We start from the raw sequence: 17,938 nt of genomic DNA on the forward strand, positions 1-17,938 counted from the left end.
TATGTCCTCTTATTTTAAAGATGAGGAAACTGGTGAAATTATATTATTTTTCTAAGAGATTACACACAACCAAAATAGTGATTTATAGCTAAAAGAACCATTTATAAGTCTGCTTTGAGACTCTACCCAAAGAAATACAATTCTATTCCATCGTTCTGCCCCAACCTTAATTTGACAAGGAAGTCACATTGGAATTATAACTATTCATAGTGCCATTATTGTATCTCACTCCACACAGACAGTGGGAAAATCTATGTAGTGTGTAACATGGCTCATAACTTTATTTCTCATTATATATATTTGTAAATTGACAGCTCTTAGAGCATCATCCTTTCAAACTAGGTCCTGTCTCTTTAGCCATTCTCTTAACGCCTTGTGTTTTTCTTTCATTAACATCTATCCTGATTAAAAATAAAAATATGAATTATATCACAAATTTTAATATTTGTTCTTCACATTAGTGTAAACTCCCTGAGGATATAGGCTATCTTCTTTATTTGACAAATCCCGAACCAGTTAATATAATAGGACAGTGGTCAGCAAACAGAGGATCGCAAGCCACATGTGGCTCACGAGCCTTGGTTTGCTGCTCTGTTGACTAGTTTGCCGACCACCGTAATAGGGTACCGGTAAGTATTTGAATGATAACTCTCTTTGCATAATGAAGCATTACCTTGTTCATGCTATGATAACTTGAGAATGATTGGGTACTCGTTTTTACTTCTGTCAGAAAACAGAGGCAAAAATAGTACTTATACAATGATGAGGAAAACCCAGTGAAAGATAGCTGTGTTCCAGATGATGACATGAATTACTGAAGAAGTCAGTTTGGTGGCCTTTCATAAGAAGAAAAGGCCACCATCAAGAAAATTAAAAAGAAAAACACAGATTTTGAACTAAGAGCAGAAAGTTAGGAGTAATGACCTATTGATATATGGAAATTAAGAGACCAAATAAACCTTGAAATTGAGTTAGAGATTGAAAAGTGAAAACTACTGTGAGAATTGATTAAAACTGGTGACTCTGGGGGGGAAAAAATTCCAGATGGTGTTTAGATGACCAGGGAAAATAAGATTTAACCTGAAGTGAAGAGAGAACCTCCTCTCAATGGCAAAGTTTAGACTTGCTGATCCCAATAGAGACCAGGTACCTGTTTGTTCAATTAAACAAGGGCCTAGTATGCACAGAAACACTTATTAATATGCAATTGATTAGTATCCCAGCCAATAGATTTCAATGGGAAATACCTGCTTTTCAAAGAGAAGCATCTTTAGAAAAGAAAACTAAGATAAAAATTAATTTGGTGGGTTTAGGGAATGTAAACTAAGAAGGGACAAAAAGTAAAGCTTGTCCATAGCACAAAACCAAGGCTTCAGGGGAGGTCTATCACATTGACCCACTCTTTCTGGCAGACCGCTCTCTCCACATTCTCATGCTGCTTGAATCTCCAAGTACCTCTCTCAGTTCTTTTGATCACTTTATTAAGATCTTTGGATTCCTCAGAGGAAGAGCTTCCAGTTTATATATTTGTTTGACTTGGTCCCTAAAAAGCTACCACTTAAGTATACGATTATTTCTCTAACGGGTAAAGTAAAATAGAATGTTAGAAGCCAAATTACATTTTTAGCTGGTCTATACAGAATCTGCAATTTGCCAAGTTAATTTTGGCTCATGCCTCTAAAGGCATGTCTTATTCCTTTCTCTCATATACTCTGAAAACTCATCCACTTGTGTGGTTTCAGTCTGCTTATGACTACCCATTTATACCATTTGCAGCTGGAATCATCTTTTGAGTTTTAGGCCTGCATATCCTACTGGTTTCTTCCAGTTTAATGTCCCTCAGAAACATCAAACCAAATAGACACAACGCTGAGTTCACCTTTGCCCTCTTACAATCTTTGTCTTCAAATGTCACCTACTTCTCTTCCAATGACCCCTCCCTGGTGAACTTTACCACAACCTATTCAGTTACCAAAGCAGAAGTTCATACTTAATTCTTTCTTCATAACCCCAATAGCTAAGTTATTACAAAGCTATTTGCTCTCAAAATAGCTTTCAAATTCAGTCCCTTCTCTTCAAAGCTATCCCTTGACTGTCATGTCTTACTTGAATGACTTCATTCACCTGATTTCCCTCCTTCTGGACTTCCTACCTCCCATCCATTCTCTACATCAAGCATGTCAAACTCGCAGCCCATGAGCCACATGTGGCCCACAACAATATTTTTTGTGGCCCAGTCAATATAACGGTATGTAAGAAGAGTTTTAATAAAAATTCCATAACTTAATTTTTACAATATCCTGTTATACATAATTATTAATAACTAACTGCAATGTTCACTAATGACTGATTACTATAATCATGTTGCATTCATTTCCCTAAGCACCCTACATGCAGGTGCACCATTTCTCTCCACTAATACTAGCAGCAAATATTTTAGCAGCCAATTGCCATGTCATTAGTCTTTTACTGACTTGTTTGGTGTGCTCAACTGAAAATACTTCACTTTCAGAGAACAAGAAAAAAACTTTATTTGCATTATGTTTATTAATTTGTGCAGTTATTCAGTGTCTGATAAGTTAATGTTCAATAAAAATATTAATTTTTATTAAAATGTTCTATTTTATGTTAATAATTACTCATTTATTTAAGCCCTTTATATTCAGCATGACTCTATTGAAATAGACCTATGTTTCTATGAAAAGTGAAACTTGTGGGGGGTTTCTATGTGCCCACATAAACTTAAACCTTATTTACATGGCCCATGTTAGCCTTTGAGTTTGACATGCTTGCTCTATATAGAATGCAGGATTACCTAAATATAGTATATTCATGTTACTCATCGTCCTGCTTTTAAAGCCTCAAATGGCTTCTTCATTATTAATTGAAGACAACACACACTCATTTAAATAACTTCAATGTCTGCACGATTTGGCCCTAATTTTCTGCTCTCCCTCTATTTCTCATCCCCCATCCTGATACAGTTAAGTAACATAGAGCTATTTTTATTTCCTCATATCCATGTTTTGTTTTCTCAATTACCTAATAACCAGATCTCAGTATAAATGCCAATTCCTCCAGGAAACCTTCCCTGATTACCATGTTTTAGGGTTGGCTATTTAAAGGTGGCTATTGAATGTAAATTCATTATAATAATACTTAAAATGCCCTTTTGGCCCCTTATTATAGTGCTTATCTCACTATACTGGAGTTAAGATTTGCTGGTCTCCGTCTCCTATGAGAATGTTGGCTCTGTGAGAATATGCACAGTGGCTGCTTGTACATCATATTTGCCTAGCACTTAGCTTGGCATATAGTAAATACCCCCTAAGCATTTTTATTCAACAGGTAAATGAGACGAAAAAAAAAAACAAAAAAAAAAACACTGCAATGTTTTGGTGAACCTACATTAGGATGGCCTCCAGTTCTCAACTAACAGAAAACACAATTCAATAGTTTGCCTAATAGAGGTCTGTTTGTCTCAATGAGATGTTCAGAGATAGGCAGATGCTGATGCTCATTTGCTCAGCGATGTCATTCCTACAGTCTCCATGTTTTTCTTGGCATTTTCCTCAGTACATGTGCATTCCAGCAGAAAGAAGAAGGGGAAGAGGCAGTGCTTATATCAGGAAAGTGATGGCTTTCCCAGGAACTTAAGGGCCAAAATTATGTCACAAAGCCATCTCTGGTTCCCAGGAATTCAGGTAGAGCCAATAGAGAATGTCTGCCAAAGGTCATGGAAAGAATAAACTGACAAACTGGCATGCTGTAACTGGACAACATGAAGTTACCTTGAAAGAACCACTCAAAGTGTTAAGTAAATACAGTATATTCATGCAACTTGTATATTCATGTACAATATATTTGTACAGTATATTCACATAGGATTGTAATAGTAATGTGCCAGCCGAAACCGGTTTGGCTCAGTGGATAGAGTGTCCGCCTGTGGACTGAAAGGTCCTGGGTTCGATTCCGGTCAAGGGCATGTACCTTGGTTGCAGGCACAGCCCCCGTGGGGGGTGTGCAAGAGGCAGCTGATGGATGATCCTCTCTCATCGATGTTTCTAACTCTCTATCCCTCTCTCTTCCTCTCTGTAAAAAAATCAATAAAATATATATTTTTAAAAATAGTAATGTGCCATTGGGGCTTAATGGCTGTCCTGAAAGGTATTCCCTGTTAATGATACCTTTACATTAGAAGTTCACATTCTATTTATGCTGTGTTTGTCAACTGCACACATTAAACTTGACTACAGCTTCTCTTATTTTACATTCTTACAGATCTCATACTAGTTAGATAAAGAATAAGAAAACTCTTTATGTGATCTTTTGCATTTCGACCTTTTTAATCCAATATCATGCCCAGTTAAACCCAGAAGTGAAGTAACATCCTCTTCCTCTAAATTTGTGCTATACAGTATAGTAACCGCTAGCCACAGGTGGCTATTTAAATGCAAATTCATGATAATAAAACTTAAAATTTATTTTATCCACCTCATCAGACGACTAGCAAGTGCTCAGGAATTATATGTTGAACTGTGTAAAGTAGGTTTCCATCATCACAGAAAATTGTGGACAGTCTTGCTCTGGATCACCTTTGTCCACATTCACTTATGCCATTTATAGGGCACATTTATAACAATTAAATGCTATATTCATTCAAGAGGAGTTTTTGCCAAATTTTATAAATAAAAACTGTTTCCTAACAAAGCTGTTCACATTATTCTGTTCCCTTGTTTCTACCTTATTTCTTTTATTTATCCATTTTCTAGAGTTGGTGCTTAACGTCTCAAAAACTACAACTATTACAGGATATAAACACTTTCACTTTTGTTGTGAACTCTGTAAACACAATTTTTAAAAGAGATTATTTATATTGATATCAGGTTATGATGAAAATGTATCTCATATCTTTGAAAGTATCTATAACCAAGGCTTTTCAGGTAGAAGGAACTCTATTGAAATCATTCTGATTACATTATTTCTCATAGTTCAGTTTTTTTAAAAGTACATTTTTATTGATCTCAGAGAGGAACGGAGAGGGAGAAAGAGTAAGAAACATCAGATGAAAAGCATTGATTGGCTGCCTCCTGCATGCCCTTCACTGGGGATCAAGCCCAGAATGGAATCCAACCATGACCTCCTGGTTCATAAGTTAATGCTCAACAACTGAGCCACTCCGGCTGGGCTAACAGTTCAGTTTTCACTACTGAACACTAATGAATTGCCTAAACTGAAACGTTCAATCATATGGGTAAATAGATACAAAACTTTTGTACATTTGGCCGAAACCGGTTCGGCTCAGTGGATAGAGCAACAGTCTGTGGACTGAAAGGTCCCGGGTTCAATTCCGGTCAAGGGCATGACCTTGGTTGCTGGCACATCCCCAGTAGGGGGTGTGCAAGAGGCAGCTGATCGGTGATTCTCTTTCATCGATGTTTCTAACTCTCTATCCCTCTCTCTTCCTCTCTGTGAAAAATCAATAAAATATATTAAAAACAAAACAAAAACAAAAAACTTTTGTACATTTGAAAGCCTATTAAAAGCAATAAGACTTCAATTCAGTTTTAAATTGTTGAATGTTAAATAAGATATAAAGAATGTAATTGGAAAGAACTTTACTCTGACATCATATACTGTCAGGCTATAGTTTCAAGATAATCAAAAATAAAAGTCAACTATTTTATTTTTTTTTTTTACATTTTAGTGTTCAAGTTTATTAATAGGTCAGAGGAATCTTCAGGTTCCACACTAGCTTTGATAAGACCTTTATTTACTATTTTATATAAATCATTATAAATAGTCATGTGGGCCTAAAAGAAATTCATCTATCATTCATGAATAAAAGAACAAGTGGTTTTTTTAAATTAAATTCTGTAGTTTAATAATTCAGATCAAAACATAGATCATCCCTGTGACCTATGTAGGAAAATATTTTGTTTTAACAATACATATCAAAACATAGATCATCACTGTGAGTTGTGTAGGAAAGTATTTTCTTTCCTTGATCCTATTCCTTAACACATAAGGAATATGTGTTCATCACCCAGGGCGTGTACGGGAGGCAAACAGAAATGTAGGCCTCTGCAACTTCATCTCTTGCTCTTCAATCTCTGTGAACAGATATGAATTGGTGGATAAGATAATATTAGATGTAATATTACAAATTATTGTGAGAAGCCTCTGAGGATTAGATTTCAAAGACTGCCAGCTGGCTGATGACTTTATGATGACACTGTTATGAGATTTCATTTTCTTATTTCTATTCCGGGATCACTCTTTAAACAAGAAATGAGCATTAACTCTGAGTTTTCTGTCTGTTGCTATATGAGGGTTTCTACAACTACCAATCATCCAGGAGCAAACTGATCAAGTAGAGGGCTGGCCCTAGTGTCAGAAGTTTCAACATGGCTGAAAGCACCTCACAAAAGCTCCCAGATACCTAAACAACCTCTCTAGGTTTTTAGAAAGATATAGTGTGTATATGTGAACATGCACACATATGTATGTGCATATGCATATACATACATAAAAATAAAATAGTGCTTAAATAATATCTTGGCAGTCTCCTGTCCTCCCTAATGATTCATTTCAATTTTAATAATACAATTAATATTTGATAAACTAAAAAATTATCACCTGTGTTTTCCATTTTGGCAATGGTGAAGGCACTTCTTGCTTCTCTATTTTTATGTCCTTTCTCTTTTTTACTTTCAAGAAACAAGAAAAGGGAAGGGAAGAAAACTCTGGATCCCTATTATGTGTGCAGCAAAGAGCTATTTTAGCTGGATGCTGGATCTCTTTCACATTCTCCAATATATTCTTTTAGTAAACATTGTGTTGTCTTTCTCTGGAATATTCTATTTCTTTTCTTCTTGCTTCTCCTTTCAGCCAACCATCACGTTCAAAACTCCCTCAACATAAAATATATTTTTTTAGAATACCATCTTTTATATGCTTGTATCCCCTTACCATCAATTTTTGAAGCAGTAATTGACATTACTATTTCCTATTCTTCAGCTTCTGGTTATTCTTTGACTCACTTTAATCTGGCTTCCCCAACCCCACCACTTTACTGAAAAGAGGTACTCCTTAAGATCATCAATGACTTCTATAATAGCTAATTGCCCTATTTTCATTTAGTTACCTATTTTATTTTAATATTAATTCTGTTGATTAACTCTACTAGTTGAAACTTGCCCTTCCTTGGCTTCCAGAATAATAATATTTTGCAATTCCCCTACTTCTCAAATCAATATAATTAAGTGTGAAGTGCTTGGCACAATGCCTAGCACATAGAAGAGCTCAGTATATTTCATCTGTCCTAAATATCCTAAGAATTCATTCACTCATCTAGTAAATGTTTCAATACTAGGTATGTGCTAGGTTGGTTTAGTTCTTGGTCGTAGGTATACCATGGTGAATATCCCCACCTTCATGAAGCTTATCTTCTGGGAAGAATAAAATGGGAGACAGACATTAACAAATAAAAAAGTGAAATATGTGATATGTCAAGTGATAATAAAAAGGGAAAGGAGTTGAGAGAGAGAGAGAGAGAGAGAGAGAGAGAGAGAGAGAGAGAGGTGGGAGAGAAATGTGAGTATGCGAGTATTTCAATATGGTAGTTAAGAAAAATCTTACTGAAAGGATTACATTTCAGGAAAACCTAAAGAACCTGAGGATGTGAGTCTTGTTAACTGAAGGAATAAGTCTCAGAGGGTCCTTATAAGTGAAAATGCCCTGATGCATTATGGCATTTTGCCTTTTAGTTGTTTTGCCTCCAATTGGCAAGTTGGAGGAACCTTAAGGAGACCAGTGTGATTGGAAAGGGGCAAGTGAACAGGAGTATAGTAGAGAATGAGTTCAGAGAGGTAGTAGATGATTAATTAAATTGTGCCCTGTAAGGACTTTTGCTTTTCCTCTGAATGAGATGGGAGTCATTGGAAAGTTTTGAGCAGAGGAATGGCACTCCTCTGTTATATTAGACTGAAGGGGAGCAGTGAAACCATTAGTATACTATTGACATCATTCAGTCGGGGTGTGTATGGGAGGCAACCAACCGATGCATCGCTCTCACATCTCTCTCTCTCTTCATCCCCCCCTCCCTCCCCCATCCCTACCTACCTACTTTCCTATCTAAAACAAATAAATAAAAATTTAATAAATTAATAACTTTGATATTTTCTAGGGAAGAAAAGCAAATACTATCACAGATTTTTGTTTGTCAGTTTGTTTATTAGCAGAGGGACAGTTATGCGAACTTCATTAAAGAGTCTAATGCTCTAGCCACAATGCTATCTTTTCTCAAACATTTTTGAAATTCCTTTGCTGGAGCTATTTTATCATCAAAAGAGTACTATATTATTGTATTACCCACACTTTGTGTTTGCTCAAAAATTGGGCTCAATAATTGCTTGTGAATTGAATGAAACAATCAGATGTTGGCACTAAATAGCTTTTGATTTATTTCCAAAAATGTAAAGGATGAAGATTTGCTTCTGCCCTTAAGCTATGTAAATAATGCAATATGATGCTAATAGGATATTGATTTAAAATACAACTTCTTGCCCGACCATCAAGGCTTAGCAGTTGACTGTAGACCTGTGAACCAGAAGGTCACATTTAGATTTTGGTCAGGTCACATGCCCAGGTTGCAGACTCGATCCCCATTGGGGGGACATGCAGGAGGCAGCCAATCAATGATTCTCTCTCATCATTGATTTTTCTATCTCTTTCCTTCTCCTTTTCTCTCTGAAATCAATAAAAAAAAATATTTTTTTCAATAAAAATATATTTTAAAAAATACAATATCTTATTAAGTCAGGGACTGCTTACAATATATTTGTAGCATGTTATGATCATAAATATTAAAGCTAAAAATTACCTTAAAGCTACCAGCTCAAACTTCTCGATTTAGAGTAGCTTGATTTTAATCCTTCTCAGGAAAATATACCTTCTATTTCATGTTAAGGACTAAAAGGATTTGGTAGAGTATTAAAAAATACAATGCACTAGAAATTCTTTTATGTACATTTCTTTTGGCAGTATAAGGAAGTTTCTTTTGGCTCTTCAAGGAAGAGTTATGAATATCATTATAAGGCATTCCCATTTTTATACTGCTGAGACCCAATATTCACAACTGATTATGAAGAATAAGAATTCTTACAATCTTATAATAGGATAATATAATACTTGTAATGGGGATCCTTGGGGCTCTGGGCCAGGGAGTATCATTATCCATACAGATATAAAAGGTTCATGGTGGTAACTGCCTGTTTCATTTTATGTCATCTCCCTTAAAGTAATCAGACTTTCTAGCTTGCAGGACTTACATGCAAAGGGAGAGATCTGGAACTATACCATGGTGATTTACTGATGTGGAAAATTGCCTGGTGATGTAGCCAACTAGCCATTTTCATTCAAACCTAGTCCTATAGTTCTGACCCAAGTTCACCAGCCCACCACAACATGTGCTTAGATATTTACCCATGAAAAAAACTTTAGAGAAACAAAGATGGTGGCATAGATAAACGCCTGAACTTAATATTGCTCACAACCCCTTCAAAAATACAACTAAAAGACTAGTTATCATCCAGAACCACAGGAAGGCTAGCTGAGTGGAAATTATCCAACTGGAAGAACAGAGAATAGCACACCGAGACTTGGAGAAAGTGCGGAGGTAAGGAAGTGAAATGCAGAGGTATGGAGGCATGCTTGCGGAAAGGGGCTGGCAACTGAGTACACTGTTGTCATTTTTCAATCAGGAGGGAAACACAAGCTCCCCACTGCTCTGAACTCCAGTTCCAGGTGAGTACCTGGGAACCCAGATTCACCTGGAGAGAAACTGGACTGTCTGGCATCAGGCTAGAACACTAGGGTAGCTCAGATGTGCTTGCAGCAATCGTTTCTGCACAATGCCACAGTATACAGAGACCCGGGAACCTCTTGGGGGAAGGGTTGATGGTCAATCATTGCTGTTTTCTCTGCCCAGGTGATTCCCTGAGAGCCCACCCCACCCCACCCAATTTATAACCCCACCCAAGCTGTACACAGATGCTTTTGCATATAAATGGCTTGGCCCTTTGTAATCTAAAACCTAACATACTGCAGCTGGGTCAGAGAGCCCCAGAGCCTCTAGTCTAAAAGAAGGCCCAAGGCTCAAGAGCAGCTTACACTGCCTCACAGCTGGGCCTCATCTGTGCAACTCCAAACCCCAAACCAAAAGGAGGAATCTGCAGATTTCTCTGTATGTTCCACTGGGTAGCCTCAGTCAGCGGCTGACTTTGCACCTCCTTGGAGATCCAAAAGCCAGTGTACCCAGTGGTCAGAGTGAGACCATCCAGATTATAACTCTTCACATTCATAAGAGAAACACTCAAGGGGCAGACCCAGTGAGCACCAAAGCCCCACTGAAGCAAGTTCTGCCCCATAAGGGTGTTTCCAACATAGAAATTCTCCTATTGTAGACACAACTGATCCTCACAGCCAATTGTCCTGGAGGTCAATTCCTCCCAGTGATACGGACAACAAGCAAGGCTTAGCTACAATAATACTATGCACACAGCCCACAAAGGGGTGTACCAAGAGTGTCCACCTCAGGTAATTAGGGAGGCTGAGCCACTGGGCCCTATAGGACACCTAGCACAGAAAGCCACTCTATCAATACAGGGAAGCAACCTAAATGTGGAGACAAAGAAACAGGTCACAAATGAAAGAAATGGAGGAAAGCAAACTACTGGATATAAAGTTCAAAACCATGTTTATAAGGTTACTCAAGAATCTTCTAGTAACCTCTGAGAAATTTAGTGAGACCCTCAAGGATATGAAAAAGGACCAACTAGAAATTAACCATGCACTGACTAAAATATAGAATAATATACAGAGATCCAACTGTGGACTAGAGAATCCAAAGAATCAAGTCAAAGATTTGAAATATGAAGAAGCAAAAAAACAAAAAAATATCCAGCTGGGAAAGAAAAAGAAAAAAGAATCCAAAAATGTGAAGATAGTATAAGGAGCCTCTGGGACAACTTCAAGTGTAGCAACATCCAAATTATGGGGGTGCCAAAAGAAGGGAGAAAGCATGATATTGAAAATCTATTTGAAGAAATAATGACAGAAAACTTCCCCTACCTGGTGAAAGAAATAGACTTATAAGTCCAGGAAGTACAGATAAACCCAAACAAGAGGAATCCAAAGAGGATCACACCAAAACACATCATAATTAAAATGCCAAGGACAAAAGACAAAGAGAGAATCTTGAAAGCAGCAAGAGAAAAATAGTTATCTACAAGGGAGTACTCATACGACTGTCAGCTGATTTCTCAACAGAAACTATGCAGGCCAGAAGGGAGTGGCAAGAAATATTCAAAGTGATGAATAGCAAGAACCTACAACCAAGATTATTCTACCTAGCAAAGCTATCATTTAGAATTGAAGGTCAGATAAAGAGCTTCACAGATAAGGAAAAGTTAAGGAGTTCATCACTGCCAAACCAGTATTATATGAAATGCTGAAAGGTATTCTTTAAGAAGAGGAAGAAGAAAAAGGTAAAGATAAAAATTATGAACAACAAAGTAACAACAAATACATATCTATCAACAAGTGAATCTAAAAATCAAGTGAATAAAAAATCCAATGAACAGAATAAACTGGTAAATATAATAGAATCAGGGACATAGAAAGGGAGTGGACTGACAATTCTTAGGGGGAAAATGTTGTGAGGGTGAGGGAAGAGACTGGACAAAAATCGTATACCTATGGATGAGGACGGGTGGAGAGGAGCTATGGGGGTGGGGAGGGGAGAAGAGAAAGAACTATAATAATCTGAACAATATTTTTTAAAAAAAGAAAAAAATTCTAACACAGACTTTTCTTTCTTCATTCATAATTTTAATATAATGGTGTCTAAAATTGAAACAAATGGGAGAAAGTTTCCCTTACTTCGTTTAATTGCATAAGTAATGTTAACAACAGCATCTATTGTGTTACTGTTCAGTTATATTTATATTTAATGTATTTTCTTTGCATCACTATCATTCTCAACAAAGACTTTAATATAGTCAATTAAATATATAAATTAGTTCTAGTCCCTTTTTATAAAGGTGAGTTATTTTGACAAATGTTTAGAATCATCATTTGACATTATAATTTTATTTGTCCATTTCTAACAATCATATAGTTTGGGGATCTTTCGGCCTTACTCAATTTATAATAGGAATTTATTTTTTTCCAAATCATTAATTCAATTTTATTCTTTATTTTTAAAAATCATGCGGAATATACTATATATAAGGATAAATAAATTTTGTGAAAAGTAACCTTTAAATTATATCTAATGTGGAAGAAGCAGTTATCTAAGCAGTTCTAGGTGGTGGTCAATAGCAACTCTTTTTGCTCCTCCTTTTACCAGTTGGGAAACCTGATACCATTCCTGGCTAATTGAAGTAAAGAGCCAGGCTCAGGTCCCTTATCATGCATGGAGCATTTTCAGTTTCCTGAGCCAAACAGAATCTGAACTCCTGGCAGCCACTACCTACTTCCCATCCCAAGCCTAATAGTCTTGTGTCTTCAGCCTCAACCCTGCACACTTTGTGTTTCTGTGCCATGTGTGATGCACAGAGCTATCTATCTTGTTTCTGAGTTTATATTGTGCCTTTTTTTACTTTCTACTTTTACCTTTTATACGTCATTGTTCTGTGTTTAGAAGTCTCTTCTATATTTTGAAATAATTTCCTACTATAAAGTGTTGCTTGTAGGAAATAAATTTATAAATAATCACACAACACTTTTTAGCATTTCCTTTCATGATATTTTTGTCAATATATTTGGCCTATTTTTATTTTAATTTATTAATAGTTGAAAACATTTTCAGAGAGTATTTTTTTCTTTTAAAAGTCCCTACCTTTTTAGTAAGGTAATGTGCAGGCATTATTATTTTTTCAACAGAAGAATATGAGGGGGAAATACTTCCTGGAGGTATTTCACATGATGACTTATTAAATAACCAGGGGGAAAATGCAATCACCTCATGCCTCCAGCCAATGACTAATGCTCTGGCCATTCTGCCCATCATCAGTATTCATCTATAGAGATGAAAGCTATTTAAATTAACCAGGAAATCAATTTCCCATTCAAAGCAGTGGTTGCATGTTGTATTTTTCTACTATTCAGCTTCACATCCCTATTATGATGTTCACTGTATCACTCTCAGGCCAGTCAGTGTATTCATGCCACAGAGCATTTAAAGCAAATCAAACAGCACCAATTCAAACATCTTTAGAAATGATTACCTACATTGCATAGAATTATGGCTACTCCCACAATACCTAAGGAGTTGTGTTTTTCTTCTATATTGTGAGTATTTTTAGATCTAATAGTGAAATTGAGTTGGCTATTAAGCATTAACTTTATCACAAGCGCCTTTTAAAAACATTTAAATTAAATAAGCCCTCCATTAAAGTAACCAAATACAGTTTTAATCCTGAGACAAATTAGGTGACCAATAATAATCATGAATTCATGATTATTTATAATTTTATGAGGTTTGAGTGGTGGGATATTACCTATTAATATACACTATGCAAGTAGTGCCTACATTGTCTGTTAAAATAGACGTGCTAAAATGCCCCTTTTCTTTCTAGCTATGAGGATAGCTATTGACTTCTACTTAGCACTGATGTTGCAAACCAAAATCTGGGACTCTCATGCCTGTGCTCCCTTCAATGCTGTTTAGTGGATACATATCAACTTGGAAGGAGATTCTGGCAGCTTTTCACAATATTCTAATCTCATCTCTGTCCCTCTCAATATTTTCATCAGTGACTTGGATGAAGACTTAGATAGCATTCTTATCAAATTTGCCAATGACACAAAGCAGGGAGAAATAGCAAATACAGCGGACAAGAGTATGAGGAGCCAAAAAGATTTCAACAAATTGGAGTGGTAGGCTGAAATGTAAATATAAGGCGCTGTACTTAAGGTCAAAACAAGATGTAAAATAAAAACAAAATCTGACTTAGCCTGGGCTCTCTGGAAAGAGAGAAGAAAATTCCCTAAGGTGGAGAGTTGTGTACAGAAGGTTTGTTGAGGTTTCCATGAGATACATTTATAGGTTATAAGAAAAGCAGGATTGGGCAGAGAGAAAAGCTAACCCACAATGATGACTCTGTAATGAATATAAGAGTTTATTTTTCAACTTATTTGGGAAAGGAATTTTATGATAGCACTATCCAAAGATGGAACAGGCTGCCTTGTGAGGTTGCAAAACTATTAAAAAAAAAAACAAAACAAAACAAAAACAGGTTGGGTTAATGCTTTGGGATGATAGTATCAGGTAGACACATGAATTTAGCATTCTAATATAGTTTTTTTTTTCCTAAAGTAGTTTTATTTTTTCAAATGGGGTTCTGCCAGAACTAGTTCCACTGCTTCTTAATAAGTGTCACCTCAAGAAAGGATTCTTTGTCCAAGCTGGCATGGCTCAGTGGTTGAGCATCAACACATGAACCAGGAGGTCGTGGTTCGATTCCTGGTCAGGGCACATTCCCAGGTTGTGGGCAGGATCCCCAGTGCAGTGTGTGTAGGAGGCAGCCCATCAATGATTCTCTCTCTTTATTGATGTTTGTATCTCTTCCTCCCTCTCCCTTCCACTCTGAAATCAATAAAAATATTCTTTGAAAAAAATAAAGGGTTCTTTGTTGTTGTTGTTTTGTTGTTTTTTTTTTTAAAGTTTAGGTAACAGGATAAGTAAATGTAAACAAATTTATTTTTGTGGAATTAATGAATTTTTATTATGGTGTATACATTGTGACTAAACAAAGTATGTGTGTTTAGGAAAGAGATGGACTTATATAGAATGTATTCCTCCAAAGCATGACCATGGAACCAATTTCTCAAAAAGAATTTTTTGTGACACTGGCATGTGGTCCAATAATCAGTACTTAGTAAGCATTTGTAAAATAGATAGAATTGTATCTAGCCTAGATGCTGTGTAGAGCTCATTTCCCTGAGAGTTACCAAAATAGTATTCTTAAGTACCATTAGGTCAATTTGTTACTTGGGCATATGCCTATATGTTTGTCATCCAATCAAGAGAAGTTGTGTTATTCAACTTTGACTCTACTTTGATATTTTTCCTAGTGTTCTCTTGGGGCTATTATTCCTCACTTCATATAATGGTAGAAGTTAAGGGACTTTTTCTGGGAATATTGGTAAATTGATGATTAATGAGAGAGAGATGGAGAGAGCTGGTAGATAAGGGATAGGAAGAATGAGGGAGTGGGGGACTGGGAGGGAGAGAGAAAGAAAGCAAAGGAGGATAAAGAGGAAGATGATAGCAGAGAGGGATTGATCCTCTGGCACAGCATATTTGGCTCATACTTAATCTTTGTTTTCCTGAGAATTTCCACAATTATAATGAAGGGAAAATAATTTATAAATCACAGAAGTAATTTAGGATATCTTTAGTAAAAGTAGTCTCTATTTTAATAGATTAACAATAAACAATAGAATATATTATAATTGCTAGGATCTGCTAATAATTTTTTTCCCTGAAACAAAAACTTCATTAATACTCCTTGATACTCTGTCCTCACCAACATTTTAATAGCATGGGACAAACTCAGATTGTCCCACCACACAAAATATATAATCCACAACCTGCTAATGATTACATTTAGCCTAATTGTTAGGTTGCTGCTTGTGACAAAAATAATGTACCCTGTCAGGTAGACAATTCTAGAAACCCAGCCAACTGGCATGTGTGTGAATCAGCCTTCATATATTATATTTCTCATGTAGAGTGGCCAACTGGCCAACAAATCTCACTTGGCAACGTTTCCTGATGGATAGACCTGATGTACTCTGAGGAGAGGCCAGGGCTTTTCAATAGAGCAGTGAAGAACCAGGGTTGAAGCTCAAAGTTCTAGCAGGGTTTTGCAGACTCCTTTACAAACCAGTGGCTTGGGACTCCTCTTGAGTACAAGTCTTAATCCATAGGGTAAAACAGCTTCCTCAGGCTGAGTTCCATGCTCCCTTGTCAAATGACAAGCAGATGGACAGACATCTTTATAATTTGCTAAGCCATATTCTGAATGAATATAACATTTTCCAGGTCTGAGTTAACCTTTTCTGAATGCATTGCCATTTCAATATCAAAATATTCATAGCATGGAGAGAGCCTGTGACTTTCCCAAGCTCAAAACCCCAGTTTTATTGTAATTGTGATGCCAAGATTTTTGCATTTAAAGAAAAGGAAGAAATTCTTATTTTCCTCTTATATTTATATTGTAGCATCATTTTAAGACTAATTCCCCTAATTTTTTTTTAGAATTTTATCATGAATGGTGACTTGTTACTTTTTAATTGTATTTCAAATAGTTTTATTAGCCTCCCCCCCTTTTTTTTAACCTATGTCAACATCATTAAAATGACTTGCTCCAAGAGGACATCTAAGCAAGTACCATATTTGCCATTCTTTCTGGAAAAGAAAGTTTTCCTCCATCTTCTTTATCTGTATTTCAAAGTTTTGCCAAGTTTTGCTTTTAAAAATGGGTTGTCTTTTATTCTTACAACTCTAATTTTATGTGGTTTTTATTGTTATTGATTTCAGAGAGAGGAAGGGAGAGGGAGAAAGAGATAGAAACATCAATGATGAGAGAGAATCATCGATTGGCTGCCCCCTGCACGCCCCACACTGGGATTGAACCTGCAACCTGTGCATGTGCCCTGACTGGGAATCAAACCATGATCTCCTGGTTCAAAGGTCAATGCTCAATCACTAAAAAATACCGGCTTAAAAGTTGGTTTCAAACAGGGACAGTTATATGTGCACTAGTGTGATTACTATGTAATGAAGTAAGGTAAAAAGTCTGATATTGATGTGCATTTGCCATTTTCTAATTAACTAGAGGCCCGATTCAAAAATTCAGGCAATATTAGGCCTTCGAAGCCCACACTGTCCTAGCTGAAAGGTTTTCTGGAAGGTTGTCCAAACAGTCATTCCACTGTTCAGCCATTTAATCAATTTGCATACTACATTTTTATTATTATAGATTGCTTCAGTAAAAATTAAACACTCACTCTTTTCCATGTACAGCAATAGATGTTGGAAATGGTGAACACTATTCTCCTGAATATATCTTCCACTCACAAAACTAATATGCAGTTTTATTAGTTCTAACACCAATGGTACACCAATACTTTTATTTTGATCCCATCACTTTTTCATGAAGATACAAATAATTGCACTATGTTCTAAGTTTTAAGAGCTACTTTAAAAATATATGCTGTAGGGCAAAAATGATGAGGTGGAGGAAATTATTATGTTTATATTTTCAAATGAAAAACCAGAAATGTTGGTGCCCATCAGAAATTCTCAGTTTATGCAGTTTATACAGTTTATATGATGAGCTAATCTTTCACCTATAGATAATGCCTTTCTTTTTCTAAAATAATTCTAATTAATAAACTTAGTACTTAGTTATAAAATGATTTTAATGTTATAAATAAGATATGGAAAAAGAAAAATAGCAGTTTATCCACAAATCATTTTTTTTCTACTGATACCATTTATTGAGGAAAGAGAGTGCATGAGTGACATGCACAGTAGTTTCTGGGGAGAACCAATAAATTCTGACCATATTTTTTTGTCATCACAGCAGGGAAGTGGAAGAGCTGAGTTCAACATTAAGTTGCTTGGGGAGCCAGTGATATCCTAAGTAATCACTGTGACATTTTTTAAATTAAATTCAACAATTTGATTTATAGCAAGAAGTGAACAGATAGTCAGATCAAACTTGGAAGCACAGTCATTCTGAGTGGTATTCATCTTCCCTAGATGCATGGCCTCATCCTGTGTCAATTAAGCTTTCAGAGATGATATTCATGGATATTTCCAAATGAAATGTCCTTGCCCTGCTTTTGATGTGGTAAACTT

At 36.1% G+C, this 17,938-nt stretch overlaps 1 protein-coding gene across 3 annotated transcripts in view; it reads left to right on the plus strand.

Moving 5' to 3' along the window:
• The window catches only part of DMD (dystrophin), a 2,141,216-nt gene that overhangs the window by 1,569,098 nt on the left and 554,180 nt on the right, over positions 1–17,938 (plus strand). The gene's annotated exons all lie outside the window — the stretch shown is intronic.

Source organism: Pipistrellus hanaki (genome assembly GCF_964339955.1).
Source record: "Pipistrellus hanaki genome assembly, chromosome: X".
NCBI classification, from domain to species: domain Eukaryota; kingdom Metazoa; phylum Chordata; class Mammalia; order Chiroptera; family Vespertilionidae; genus Pipistrellus; species Pipistrellus hanaki.